The 14,226-nt window shown below is 43.6% G+C and overlaps 1 pseudogene; it reads left to right on the forward strand.

Moving 5' to 3' along the window:
• Positions 1 to 6,565: 6,565 nt before the first annotated feature.
• On the forward strand, positions 6,566 to 13,973 carry LOC122129282 (annotated as a pseudogene).
• The last annotated feature ends 253 nt before the right edge of the window (positions 13,974 to 14,226 follow it).

Raw genomic sequence — 14,226 nt, forward strand, 5'->3', positions numbered from 1 at the left:
TGTGTGTGTGTGTGTGTGTGCGTGTGTGCCGTGCGTGCAGTGCGCGTTACAGACTGAAACGCCAGCAAAGTATCAATCTAAGACTAATTGTAGTAGCTGTTAATTCACTGAACTTGAACTCAGACACACCAAAGTACCACCACTAAACCAAGAATGACTGATTTGTTATTGCTTACAGAAGGCTATTTAAGGCTTCTGCTTTTCTGACTGGAAGCCAGGTTTGCCATTCCTGAAAAACTCTGAGCTGTGTGTGTGGTGCATTTTTTGGAAAGTACTGCCTTTTTCAAAAAGCAAAAAGGGAAAGAGTAAAGTTAAAAGTCTGTCAAAGCTGACACTAAATAACCTCAGAGGACCGAAATGTGAATCATAGCACCCTGCTCATGTTTCAAGTTGACTTATAGGCATGATTCATTTCAGCTGATGGTTTGCATGAATGACGGAACTATTTTTGTCTATTCTGCAGAATGTCTGATATATCCTTATCCATATATATATATATATATAGTCCAAACTTTTGACTGGTACTGTATATATATATATTATTATATATATATAGGTCTATATAACAAATATATAAAATGACCTTGAAACATGCTTCAAACATGCTTTAAAAGTAGTAAAAGAAACGGGCATACTAACATTGTGTGTGTGTGTATGTGTGTGTGTGTGTCTGTGTGTGTCAGACTTCTGAAGAAGGGGCCGTAAGTACCATCTATTGTGCGGTAGCTGAGGAGACGGAGGGGATCTCTGGGAAGTACTTTGACAGCGACTGCTCCCTGGTGAAGCCCTCGCCGACCGCCCGCGACCCCGCCATTGCCCTCAAGAGCTTTGAGTTTTGCGAGAGACTGACCTCCAAACTTTAACCTCCACAGACACCCTGACCATCTTATCAGTCAGGCCCAGGCACCTATACTGTTTTTATAAACCTGAGGTCCCCTTTTCAGTTATGTTTCATAGTCTAGCTACCATGAGGTGGATTTGCCCTCATTTCAGAGCAGCATTTGTTCTTGTTTTTGTTCTTGATAACTGATTTTCTGATTTGACCCCTGTCTGATAAGTTAGCAGTGATGAAGATTGGGTAGAATGCATCAGCTCGGTACACTGTTCAACCATGACGCTTAAAAGCACTTACTGACCAACAATAGCAACACCAGCAAGGTCAAATTCCTTTCTATTACTTTCCAGTCCAACATTATGCCATATTAATCCGTATAAATAATACAACACAAACAGCACATATAGGGGGCGTCTCTGAACTAATGTTACTTGCCCCCATTTATCAGAAATGCTACTACATTTGATATAAAAATGTGTATTTTTGTACATCTTACTATCAAATATACAACAACAGAAGTTATGTCTCATTTATGATTAGGAACCATGTTTGTTTTACAATAAAGCTGCTGTTTCTGTAATAGAGTCTTTATTTTGACCCTTTAATGCCAAGATTTCTATTCAGTCATTTCCACTTGAAAGATGAAAGCTGGTCTCCCCCTTACTTCTTAGACTGAACAATCTCTCCTTATGTTATCTTCAAGATAAATGTGCACCCTGAGCTGTAGTAGCAAGTGTACAATACCCTCTGTATGTCTATGCATGTCTTTGATGTGTCTTTTCATGTTTGCTGAGGTTATCCAGGTATTTTAATATGGTTAACTTATGAACTCATGTTCAACTTATGAATCCATCAACAGAAACATTCTGTTGGTCAACAGTACAAGAAGGCATGTAACAGCACACTGAATCCTAGAAGGCACATTGGTCAAATTCAGTGTGTGAAAGACAGATAACACAGACACAGATAACATGGCAACATCCTCCATCTGTCCCTCTGCCATGCCATGGCCTGCAAACTCTTACAATCTCAATCGTAACCCTTCAGCTGTTCTGTGTTGAACATCGTATTAAAATAATTACTTGATAATTAAAATAATTAATTTTGAAGTAAAATTAATTTAGATCATGACAGCAACATTTAAAACACTGAAGGGTTAATTGTTCAAATCATGGGTTTATCGTTGGGTCAAATAAAGACAGTTATTCAAAAGGTTTGGAAATAAATTTCAATCATCAGCAAAGGAATATGGAATTTTTCAGAAACAGAAACAGAAAAGAAAGGAAGGAACACATTTAATGGTGAGCAAAGAAAGAAGACAATTTTATGTAACAGCGCCATCCAGTGGCCATCTTAAGCCATGGGTGTAGAGTTAAGACATAAAATGAAATGACATGAGGCGGTGCTGAAATGATAACTTAGCTTTATTTATCCATTTTCACAGGACATAAAATGAGCTCATGATGGATGGACGGTGATGTCTATCAGCAGCAGTCTGCAGATAAGTGTGGAACAGCTCTCTCCTCAAGCAGCTGCCCAGAGAAGCATAGACAGGTCACAAGAACGCTCTCTCTCTCTCTGCATGCGTGTGTGTGGTAAGTAAGAAGTAAGTAGGTAAGTTTATGGCAGGCAGGTAAGCATACTAAGTTTAACGTCAAGTTGTGACATGTCAAGGGTCTTACCTCCATTTTCCAGCGCATCCTTTATGATTGCCTGTGTTACATGATCCAGCTGTTCGCCACTCAGTCTGATAGAGATCTCAACCTTTGTCCCCTGCAGACACAACAGTGAATTACTTAAGTTTGACTCTCTCTCTCTCTCTCTCTCTCTCTCTCTCTCTCTCTCTCTCTCTCTATCTATCCATCCATCTCTCTATCTCTCCACCCACGCACACGCACACACTTACCTGGGCCTCGGGCTCCTCCTGTGGTACTGGCTGAACTGATGTATCCTCAGGTGTGCCATCCTCTGAACGAGGCCCCAGTTCTTTTTGCTTTTCTAGCTTTGCTTCTTGCTTCTTACATAACCAGTGAGCAGAGACCAACACAACCATGACCAAACAGAACACAGCAACATGTTCAATCAGCAAACAGCAAGACACCATCACCACCACATAACCACATAACCACATAACAACAACATATGTTTCCTGATTAAATGAGTGAGTTAGTGTTCAGCCTTCCACAGTGCCATTCATAGGGCCTATGGGAGTTAGATAAAGCAGCTGTGGAGAGCTATCCTTCATCCCACCACAGGGTGGAGCCACCACATATTCTACTTGGGTAGCATTAGAATCATTAAAATCCTGATTCTTCATACTCCCATTCACAGGAACAACACAAATCAAACGGGCAAAGGCCATCACAGAGTGGAGAGATGTATTTCTATGGGAAGTATGATATATGTGGTGTGATTGGTGCGATATACTGTATGGACATCTATGCACATCTATGTTGCTGTCGTCACAGTAATCAAGACCTATCTACTCTACCTCAGGGGAAAGTGAATATCCATGCTTTGCGTGATCAATGCATATTCGAATAACATAGACATCTATCTATCTGACTGTATACAATTGTCAAAATGCCTAGACAAATTGAAAAGCACTTATTGTCATTGTATTTGCATACAATGAAATTTGGAGCGCTGCTACTGTTGGTGCCACAAGGGACAACATATAACACAACAGCAATACAATAAGCTAAAAAAAAACATTAAGAGTACAACAAAGTGCAGTGGTATAGAGTACAAGTACTCCCCCTGAGGTACGTTGCAAATAAATACAGTTACATTTTTGTCTTGTACACATGAATACGGTGACTGCGATGGCATAAGTGACTTTACCCGTGAGTAATAAACCTGAGAGCTAAACCCTTCCCTTCTCCATCAGCCCTGGGGAATAACAGGTCGATGCCTACACCAGTGAGAAATATACCTGAGAGCTAAACCCTTCCCTTCTCCATGCGCCCTGCACCTCCTATGCGGCGGGTCCTCTGCCTTACCTGCAGGGTCCTCATCTGATTGGGGCTGAAGAAGGTGACGTGTCCCTCTGCCTGCTCGGCCAGCAGGGCCATGGCACACAGCAGCAGGCATCCCAGCACAGCACCGCGCATCTTCACTCTTTCTGTAGCTACACACACACACACACACACACACACACACACACACACACACACACACACACACACACACACACACACACACACACACACACACACACACACACACACACACACACGCCAACACACAAACACATGATTACACATTATTACACATCTACAAATGCAAATAAATAAATAAAATAAATATAGACACACAAACATATTCAACCCACGGGGTACTTACTCAAATGGTAACACATTTTTTCAACCTAATTTTTGAAATGACAAGTTTCAGAGGAGATACAGCATAAACAAGATAATGAATACGAGTTAGAGAGGCAGGGACAAGAGATAGAGACAGTGCATGAGATTCTCACGACTCAGAGAACAGGAACACGGTGACATGAGATAAAACACACGTCTTGGCAAGAGAGGTCAAGCTACTGACAACCAGAAGACACAGATAAATTGGGGAAAAAAACACAAGAATAAAATGGTAAAGAAGACAATGAGTGATAGAGAGAGGTTGTAAGAAGAAATGGTGTCCGAAAGGAGTGTGAAGAGGGGAGAAATCTATTCTCACCTGCTGTAAGCGTGCACTGTAAACTTGATTAGTCTTCGGCGTCGAGCTCTGTGATGTCTAAGCACGTTAGTGAGACTATGGCTCTGGGCAGCGTCTCCTTGGATTTATAGAGCCAGAGGCAGAGTCCTCATGGCAGACTGGTGCAGTCCGTCTCTGACGTCGGCACTTCCAGACCTCCGCGCGGCCCTCTTTCTGCTCGTAGAAACAGACACATCCCAGGAATTTAGTCTTTTGGGTTATTGCCCCTTGTGTTATTTACTAGACTGAGATAAGACATTTAAGTCACGGAAGGTGATTTGACACGTTCCCTGATTAAAGTAGGTTTTTCGGGACATTCTGTAAGAGTTGTTTTGAGTTCACCGGATAGATTTCCATGAGGAATACTAAATATGTGAAATACAGTGTTAACAGGATGACAGTTTCTCAGAAATACATATGGTGCCTACTGTGAATAATAACAATGTTTTGATGTTTTGTTTTGTTTTTTATTTCATTTTTGTCTTCTTGCATTAAATGTGTGCAGCTGCTACATTCAATGTCATCCCACTTGGGCAATGCTAATGAGAATAAATGGAGTCAGTCTTAATGGCGACCAGAACTTGAACAGATGTGTGTGAGAGTAGTGCACAGTCCATGAACTGACCTTGAACAGTTGTGTGTGAGTAGTGCACAGTCCATGCACTGACAAGAAAACACTTTCTCACTCTGTCTGTAAGCTTTGCAAAACAGGGAGAGAGAAGCTGTCTCATTGCAGTTAGAGTGAGGTCATCCTGGAGACATGCTAACAATCTAAACAAAAACAGAACAAGATAGATGTGCTGGCCCTGCCTAATGTTTTCAGATATCCATATGTGAAAAGTGTGAGACTGTTCAGTCATCAGCTTACACGTATTGATGCCATTACCAAAAAGGATGGCAAGCATTTGATTTCTTGATCCAGCACAGGTGTTGAGAGAGAGAGAGAGGGGTGTGTGTGTGTGTGTGTGTGTGTGTGTGTGTGTGTGTGTGTGTGTTAGGGTTAGTGTTAGTGTTAGGTTAGTGTTTAGGGAACCAACCTCGTTGACACTGTTTTTCCATACTCAAATCAAACACAGAAACGGAGTGTGTGTTCTGTATGTGTGTGTGTGCGCGCTGAGAGGTATGTGTTTGTAAACTTAAAATGTGCCCCCATAAATTGCCTCCTCTCGTGTCACACCCTGACAACAAAGATGTTTACAACATCAGACAGGATATGTGTTACATCATGCTCTCCAAAGCACTAATGCATTTCTTGGTACAAGCTATCTCGGGCAGGTCTCATGCATCTGCTCCTGTCATAACACTTCAGATATATCCTGTACTGGAGTGTGTGGATACCGTTCGGTTCAAAATGGTGGCTGGGAGTGGACAAGTTGTTGCAGCATCATACACATGATCAAACACCATTTGTTTGCTGTGCAGTTAACCACTCTGAGGTATTCCGTAAGGCTTCAATTGTTTAACAACTCTATTAAATCCAACGCTTGCATTTTGCTTGGAAATGTACTGCAAAATAGGCTAAATGTCTGAGGACTGAGATGTAGAATGTACACACACGTGGCTAGGCATTGTATACTATACTATTACATTTCATTCAATTCACTTTAAAGGCTAAAAAAGGTATGAGCACAAAACTTTGCGCTAAAAGAGCCGACTGAAATGATTATCATAATATGTGCCTGAAATAGCCTGTTACTGCCTTTGTTGCTCACCAATCTGTGTTTTTAAAATGAGTAAATATAGAGAATTTGTGCTGTATGAGCTTTAGAAGATCGCTTAGGAGAAAATGGGAATTCAAAGTTAAGAATAATATTAAAACCAGTATTGATGGGTTTCTCACTGTTCGGTCATATCATGTAGTTTATAGCTCTTAAAAACACATTCCGGGTTGCGCTTACACCTTAATAGTATTTTCTGTGGTGAAGGAGTTGTGCATGGTTTCCCTCCATAGTCTTTACTGCGAAAATAATGCACAACCACTACCAGAAGAGGGCAGTCAAAAACATCTCGCGAGAACACGACAGGGGCCGTTATTTAAGCCGTGTGTCTGTGCATACTCACTCTCACAGTAGTCTTTCCTGTACAAGTCATCGTCTGGCGAACACACTGTGGTGTGTCGCACAAGATTCTCCAATAATGGTAAGAGTATTCGTTTGTGCGTACATGACCTATTCTCTCATTAGTTGAACGATCGGTGGGTAACAAATTGAAATGCCTTTATGAGCAAGTGGGAAGTCATCCCAAAATCACAGTGAGCAGAATAGATTTATCGCAACAAATCTTATAACGTTAGACCACATTGCGAACTTTTCGTAGCTAGCTATCCGCAGCACATCACATCACACTATTAGCAGCCTTTACTCTTTACATTTCTGAATGTAAGATATTTACTTCAAACTTTAATTATGTAAATGTGATTGGTTAGAAGCATATTAATCAATTGTTTGTACTACACGAAAGATAGGAATTTGGTGTCAGGGCGCACAGTTAGCTGTGCATGATAGCTAGCGAACCAGCAAGTAGCATACTTAGGCCTCAATTTAATGGCATTTAGTCTGCGGGTAGGATTTCACCTAGGCGCATTTAAAGGAACACACTTATATTTTTATGCTTACCGATTAGTTCTGTATTTTCAGTGTTTAGAGTAAACGACGTGCAAACAATTGTTTTACGTGCCTGATTGTCGGACACACGTGGTCTTTTCGACAAGCACATGCACATGCATTTCCAATGCAATCCTGGGGTTATGCTAACTTGGGTAAATAGCTAGCTTAGCCAAGAACTTGTGTTCCTTAGATTTAGCCGACCGATTAACACATGCGCACCGGGTTAATCGTTTGGATTACGTATATTGGTCACAAGTATAATGCTATCGGAAAATAATGATTACTTTGACGTATTTGATTGTATAGTAGACACGAGACCGCTAGTACTTACCACGTGGTGCGACGGTAACCTAACCTCGGCTGCCGAATGGCAGCTGGCCTAAGGTTGACACGTGTGTAAGTTAAATGAGGTCAAGATAGCTTTCTTGAGACTATAGTCATGTCGACATTTTTTGGAGTCAAGTCAGCCACCGAGTACTCAAGTAACCAACCATCTTTTCCACAGGTGCTGTTGCACGTGCTATTCGAACATGCAGCGGGTTATGCGCTGTTTGCCGTCAAAGAGGTCGAGGAGATTGGAATGTTGCTACCTCAGGTAAGTTTTGCGTGTAGTAGTGACGGTTTGTTCGTTTATCTTGTTTTTGCTTTATTATACATGTTCTGCATTCGGTACATATTTATAAGTCGAACCCCTGTGTTTCAGGTGGAGGAAAGCGTCCTGAACATTGGCAAGTTCAACAATGTAGTGAAGCTAGCTGCATTCTTCCCTTTCAAGTCTGCGCAGGCTGCTCTGGAGAACATAAATGCCGTTTCTGAAGGTTGGTCCTTGTCTTGGTGCAGTAACAGTGGACGGGGCTACTTAGTGGCGCCACTTAAACTGAACTGGAAGCTTGATATAGATTGGCGCTGTAGTAATGATGTTTTTATATCTGTCAATCCCCTGAAAACCCATGTTGACAACTTCCATCACAACTGAACTCAGCGGCCCAAAGAAAGTTACCATGTTCATAGCAACAGTAGGATGTCAAGCTGCCATGTTGGTATAAAGACTTGACTTAACAGTTGAAAAGGCCTTGGTGGTCAGGCTTTGTGCTCTGTCTTAGCAGTACAGCTTTATATATTTATTTTAATATATTTCAAATGCAATAACCAGTCATTTTTTTTTCTGTGTTTAGGAGTTGTTCACGCAGACCTGAGGCTCTTTCTGGAGACAAATCTGCCCTCTAGTGGTAAAAACAAGACAGTGCTGGGTGTCTCAGATGCCAAAGTAGGTGCTGCCCTTCAGGAGGAGCTAAAGCTCTCCATTCAGACTGGCGGTGTGGTGGCTGAGATCGTCAGAGGTGAGTCTTCAGCACACCATTTTGTAAGGGCTAATTCTCACCCAAGACCGGATGGGTATATGCAGAGCATAAAATCATGATCCATCTTGTGTTGGTGGTGTTAGTCAGGGTAAGCCTGTTCTGTTGTGATGTAATATCAAATGCACTGACTACTGATGCTTTATACTGAAAAACTGAACAGACAGGCTCAACACAGCTATAAAATACAAGGCTGGACTGACTTTTTAACATGACTGAAATAGAACATTTACATTTTTGAAATCAGTAAATATACAGGATGACAGTAACAGTGTTTTGTTACTGAATACAGCCCAGATCTGCCTTGAAGCCTCCCACATTTTATATGAGCCAATCAACATGTTATGTAGTGTTTCATTCTTGGCGGTGTTTGTAAAGGACCCTACTCCTGTTCGTAGGTGTGCGTCTGCACTTCCACGCACTGGTGCGTGGTCTGACCGGGGAGGCAGCCTCCAAAGCCCAGCTGGGTCTGGGCCACAGCTACTCCCGAGCCAAGGTCAAGTTCAATGTGAACAGAGTCGACAACATGATCATCCAGTCCATTGCTCTGCTAGACCAGTTGGACAAGGACATCAACCTCTTCTCCATGCGCGTGCGGTAGGTTGGCTCGACATGTGTGCTCCCTTGTGTGTCCTGTCTTGTGTTGTCAGATTTACAAATGAAGGAAATGCTCCTGAAAAAATAAATTGCTTCAACGACTTGTAGAGTGAAGTCACAATAAGAGATGGATGTGGCATTTAAGCTAGCTGGCTTTGCATTCCTGAAGGCCATTAAATAATCACTGCACATGCTAGATGTCTGAGGGTATTGCAATAGATTACAAAGCCATGGGGTTCCCCAAGTTGCCAACATAATTTGTTGGCGGAGTCTGAAGTTGGCAAAAAATGTGAACATCGCTTACAGTGGCTTAAAGTTAAAAAAAAAAAAAAGTCCCTGGGAGTATTTCCTTCTTTTGAACCGTTGCAGTGTTGCTGTGGAACCAGTCTGTCCAGGCCCTCTCCCATGCATGCGTGTGGGTCATATGGGCCTAGGTGCATCTCTAACACAACTGTGTGCTCAATTTCACTTCTACTCCCAAAAGTAGTTTTGTTTTTTTATTAACATTAACTCCAAAACTTAAAGCTTGGGTGTGTCTGCTTGCGTTGCGCTGTGTGCGGTGTGTGGTGCTGCTAACTGTTCATTTGGCTCGATCTCATTTGGATGAAAACGGCATCCAACTCAGGTGGTGTGAAACTATTTCTGAACTCTAAATCGTTTGTCTTGCCCAGCACGTGCACCTGATTAGGCTCAAAGAAGCCTAATCGGTTGTGTCTGGACAGGAACAAACATTCGATTCTAGAAGGAACCTCAGGGTTCTCAGAGCTGATTTATGATCAGGTATGTTCACCCCTCTGATGGCTGGTGACCCTGATCCCAGGTCAGCTCTGCTCCCCTTGTGGTGATTGATGAGGCGGCTCCTGGAGTTGAGTGCTGTTTTTCGAGCCAAGTGAATACTGGGGAGCAGCGCCCCCTGTAGACCTCCCAGTGCTTACCACAGCCAGGACCATACCTAGCCTTGACTGTACAGAAAAAGGAGGGACATCAAAGTCCCGCCCCAGGTGCTCTGAGTCCAATCCCTGTGGGCAAATTGCATCCTGAGGGGGAGACACGCCTGCACAGACTGGTTCTCCAATGACCATCCAGTTTGTGTGTTTTGTTTGGAGTGTTAACCTGGGATATCCCCATGAATTTGGTGCACCTACCTAAGATTTAGCTGCTTGTGCCTCACTTAAATGTTCTCTTGCTTTCCATCCGCCGGGTAGTGAGTGGTATGGCTACCACTTCCCAGAGCTGGTGAAGATCGTGCCTGACAACTCCACGTACTGCCGTTTGGCCAAGCTAATCGGGAACCGTAAGGAACTGAGCGAGGAGAACCTGGAAGCCCTAGAGGAGGTCGTGATGGACAGCGCCAAGGCCCAAGCCATCCTGGATGCGTCCCGAAGCTCCATGGGTAAAGGGGACACGCATACACACACTCGGATGCAGTTTGGAGTTTGCGGCTGTAGTCATGATGTTTCTATATCTGTCAATCCCCTGAAAACCCATGTTGACAACTTCCATCACTACTGAACTACAGCGGCCCCAAGAAAGCTACTATTATCATAGCAACAGTAGGATTAAGAAAAGTTTATGAACTCTACTATTCTGTTTTTTTTTTTTTCTCTAGGTATGGACATCTCTCCTATTGACCTGATCAACATTGAGAGTTTCTCCTGTCGGGTCGTGTCCCTGAATGCTTACCGACTGGAGCTCCAGGAGTACCTGCGGTCCAAAATGACCCAGGTTGCTCCCAACTTGGCTGCTCTCATTGGCGAAGTGGTGAGTAGCTTTGTGGATGAGTTTTCTTTTTGTCCCAGTAAAAAGGTTCGAGTACATGTTGGGTACGGTCTCTCAGGCAAACCAGTCATGATGTTTCAAATATCTGTCAATCCACTGAAAATCAGTGCTGAGAACCATTTCCATTAAACTGAACTGCTGAGTCACCCTGTATTCACATTAATCTATTGATTGCTGAGCCTGTAGTTGCTCACAATTGCCCTGTCCTTTCATTGTTTTCTAAGATCAAAGCCGTTGTATTTTTGTGTGTCTAACTCTGTTCGTCCTCGCAGGTTGGAGCGCGTCTCATCTCTCATGCCGGCAGTCTGACTAACCTGGCCAAGTACCCGGCTTCTACGGTGCAGATCCTGGGCGCAGAGAAGGCCCTGTTCAGGTACTGGGGCACCCCTTCCCTGCGGGGTAACACAGGAGTCACGGTGATGGCAGGGCGGGGGGCGGTTGCGAGACGGGTGATTGGCCAACGGGGACTCTGTTCCTGCAGCTTAAGTGATCCCTCTCCCATACTTCACCGCACACCCTCCCCCAGTCTGAGTGACTACCAAGGGCTTACTGAGGTAGATACTCAACATCGTTTCACCAGATAGTATGGATAGATGACATGCAAAACTTTGAAGCCAAAGGTAGTCCTATGTTACAAAAATATAATATACCTTAGAAGGGATATTGTTTGGCGCTGTAGTAATGATGTTTTTATATCTGTCAATCCCCCTGAAAACCCATGTTGACAACTTCCATCACAACTGAACTTCAGCGGCCCAAAGAAAGTTCCATGTTTCATAGCAACAGTAGGATGTCAAGCCGCCCATGTTGGATTAAAGACTTGACTTGAAGCAAAAGTTAGTCCTATGTTACAAGAATGCTTTAACTGAACGTGCAAGTATTTATACACATGTGTATAGTGGGACCTTCCTGTGCAGCTATGTAGCTAAGGCTGTTATCTGTAGCATTAGTACTGTGTGTGTGTGTGTTGTTGCGCGCGATATCCCCCCCCCCTCTAACCTTGTGCACATGACCTATAGAGCCCTGAAGACAAAAGGCAAACACACCCAAATATGTCTGATCTTCCACTCTACTTTTCATCGCCGGGCCGGCTGCCCAAGAACAAGGGCCGCATCTCCCGTTACCTTGCCAACAAGTGGCACAATCGCTTCTCGTTATCGACTGCTTCTCTGGTGAGCATTTGAAACGCCTGTTTGAATGGGAGTAACTAAATCTGGCTGCCACAATTTGCATTTAAACAATGAAGTGATGAATTGCACCCAATGTAAAAACAACTTTGCGATGATGTCTATATTTTTCGGTCAACAGCATGTCACCCTCGGGAGTTCATGTTGAAAATTTTAAAACTGAGCAAAACAGTTGGTTAATGGGTAGAGCCCTCAGGGCTGCTGCACAAATATGCTTGAGGCTAAACTTACCCTTCTCGTTTTGACTCACTCAGAGGTGCCAACCTGCGTGTTTGGTGATAAGCTGAGGGACCAGTGGAGGAGAGGCTTTTGTTTTTACGAAACTGGCGAAGCACCCCGCAAGAACGTGGAAGTGATGAAGGAGGCATGAAAGAGGTATGTGCATTTTGGGAATGAAAGAACTAAGGGGAGGTTCTCATCCCGCAGTTCAAGAACAAATGCTCTTGTACAGCTTCAGCTGGGTCAAAGTGCAGTGAGTAAAGTGATGACCATTCTATCCTGATAAAAAACCGTGAGGTTCAAACTGATTTAATGAGTCTGATTGCTGCTATCCATGTGCTGGGGAGCTGTTGAAAGATCTACAGCTAGGGGAGCCCGAGAGTTTTAACACGTGACACTTTTGTTTCCTGGTCAAGGCTGGAGATGTTGCAGCAGAGGTCAAGAAGAAGCTGGACAAGAAAGAGAAGAAGCGCTTGAAAAAGAAGAGGAAGTCCGAGGCGCTCTCCACAGGCGGGGGAGATGAGAGGAGGCGGAGGAGGAAGGGGTGACGCCCAAGAAGGCCAAGTCCAATGGAGATGCATCATCTCAGGTGAGTGTGGTTGTGCGTTGTGAACTCGTATGAGGGTGCATGGCTTAGACATGGGAATGGACCCTCTGCGGGTGGTTCTTCTCCCCTAAATGCCGTGCCAGAGAAAACCTTCTCCGAACCATTGACACACCCCATCCAGTGGGTTTGCTCTCTGAAGTGAGTAGGACAGATCTTAAAATGGTGCTCAACTATAGTCACCAGTTGGCCCCAAGCTCAGAAGGTCTGAGTACGAATTCTGCCATGTTTGAAACCCACTTTCTGAGATTTCTTGGGAGATGTCGGAGCAAAACTTGTGATGCAATACAGGGGAAACGCTTAGGCCTGTTTTGTTAAAGTGTTGAATGCCCGTTACTTTAACAGGAAAATGGAGAAGCCGAGGTTGAGGTGACTTCTGCGAAGAAGAAGAAAAAGAAGAAGCAGGAGGAGGAGGCCCCTGCAGCTGAGGAGATGGAGGTCAAGGAGGAGGCGGAGGAAGCGGGCAACGGCGTGGAAACGACCACTCCGTCGAAGAAGAAGAAAAAGAAGAAGCAGGAGGAGGAAGAGGCGGCTGCTCCTGAAGTCAAGGAGGAGGAGGCGATGGAGGTGAAGGAGGAGAACGGAGTTGAGGCCACTCCGTCGAAGAAGAAGAAGAAAAAGGTGAAGGAGGAGCCAGCGCAAGACACTCCAGAACCCGTATCAGAAAAGAAGAAAAAGGAAAAAGGTCAAGAACGAAACGGAAGACGAGTAAATGATTTCAAACCTCCAGGAGGAAATGGACAATTTATTTTTTGTAGTATTGTACAGCTTTAATTTGTATTTTATCCGGTCTTGCGTTCCCAGATTGTCCTTGCTGGTGAGCAAGGAGGGAATGATTCCGTCTTGATTTGGCCTTGAAAGGCCATGGTATATCTGCAAAGCTTTTTTTTTAATCCTTGTATATAATGTGTCAGTTTGTCTCCATGCACCTTCTGCTGATTGTTTCCAGTTCAGCTGTGTGCCTTTGAGTCTAAATGATGTTCCATCAGGCCATTTAGTCACCAGTGCTTGAATTATATTTGGTGGCAAAGTGTGTGTGCAAACTGTAAATGTGAAATCAAATTAAACCATGTGGATTTTGCAGAACATGCATTCTGATATCTTTTAATAAGCTTGTACATAACTCAGTTATTTGCTTTTTCAAGTTCCTTTGCCTGGCATCCCCATGCCCTATACCGTCCTTTACAGTTTGCTATTCAGAGCAACAGGAACAGGCTATGTGCATAAAAAGTTACCATTTCCACCTAGTAATCTAGCTATATATAAGGACAATGGGTGTGTAAACTTTTCCTGTATGCATTTCACACAACTAAAAATGGCACACCTTGCTGAATAATGC

Source organism: Clupea harengus, unplaced genomic scaffold (assembly GCF_900700415.2).
Source record: "Clupea harengus unplaced genomic scaffold, Ch_v2.0.2, whole genome shotgun sequence".
Lineage (NCBI taxonomy): Eukaryota > Metazoa > Chordata > Actinopteri > Clupeiformes > Clupeidae > Clupea > Clupea harengus.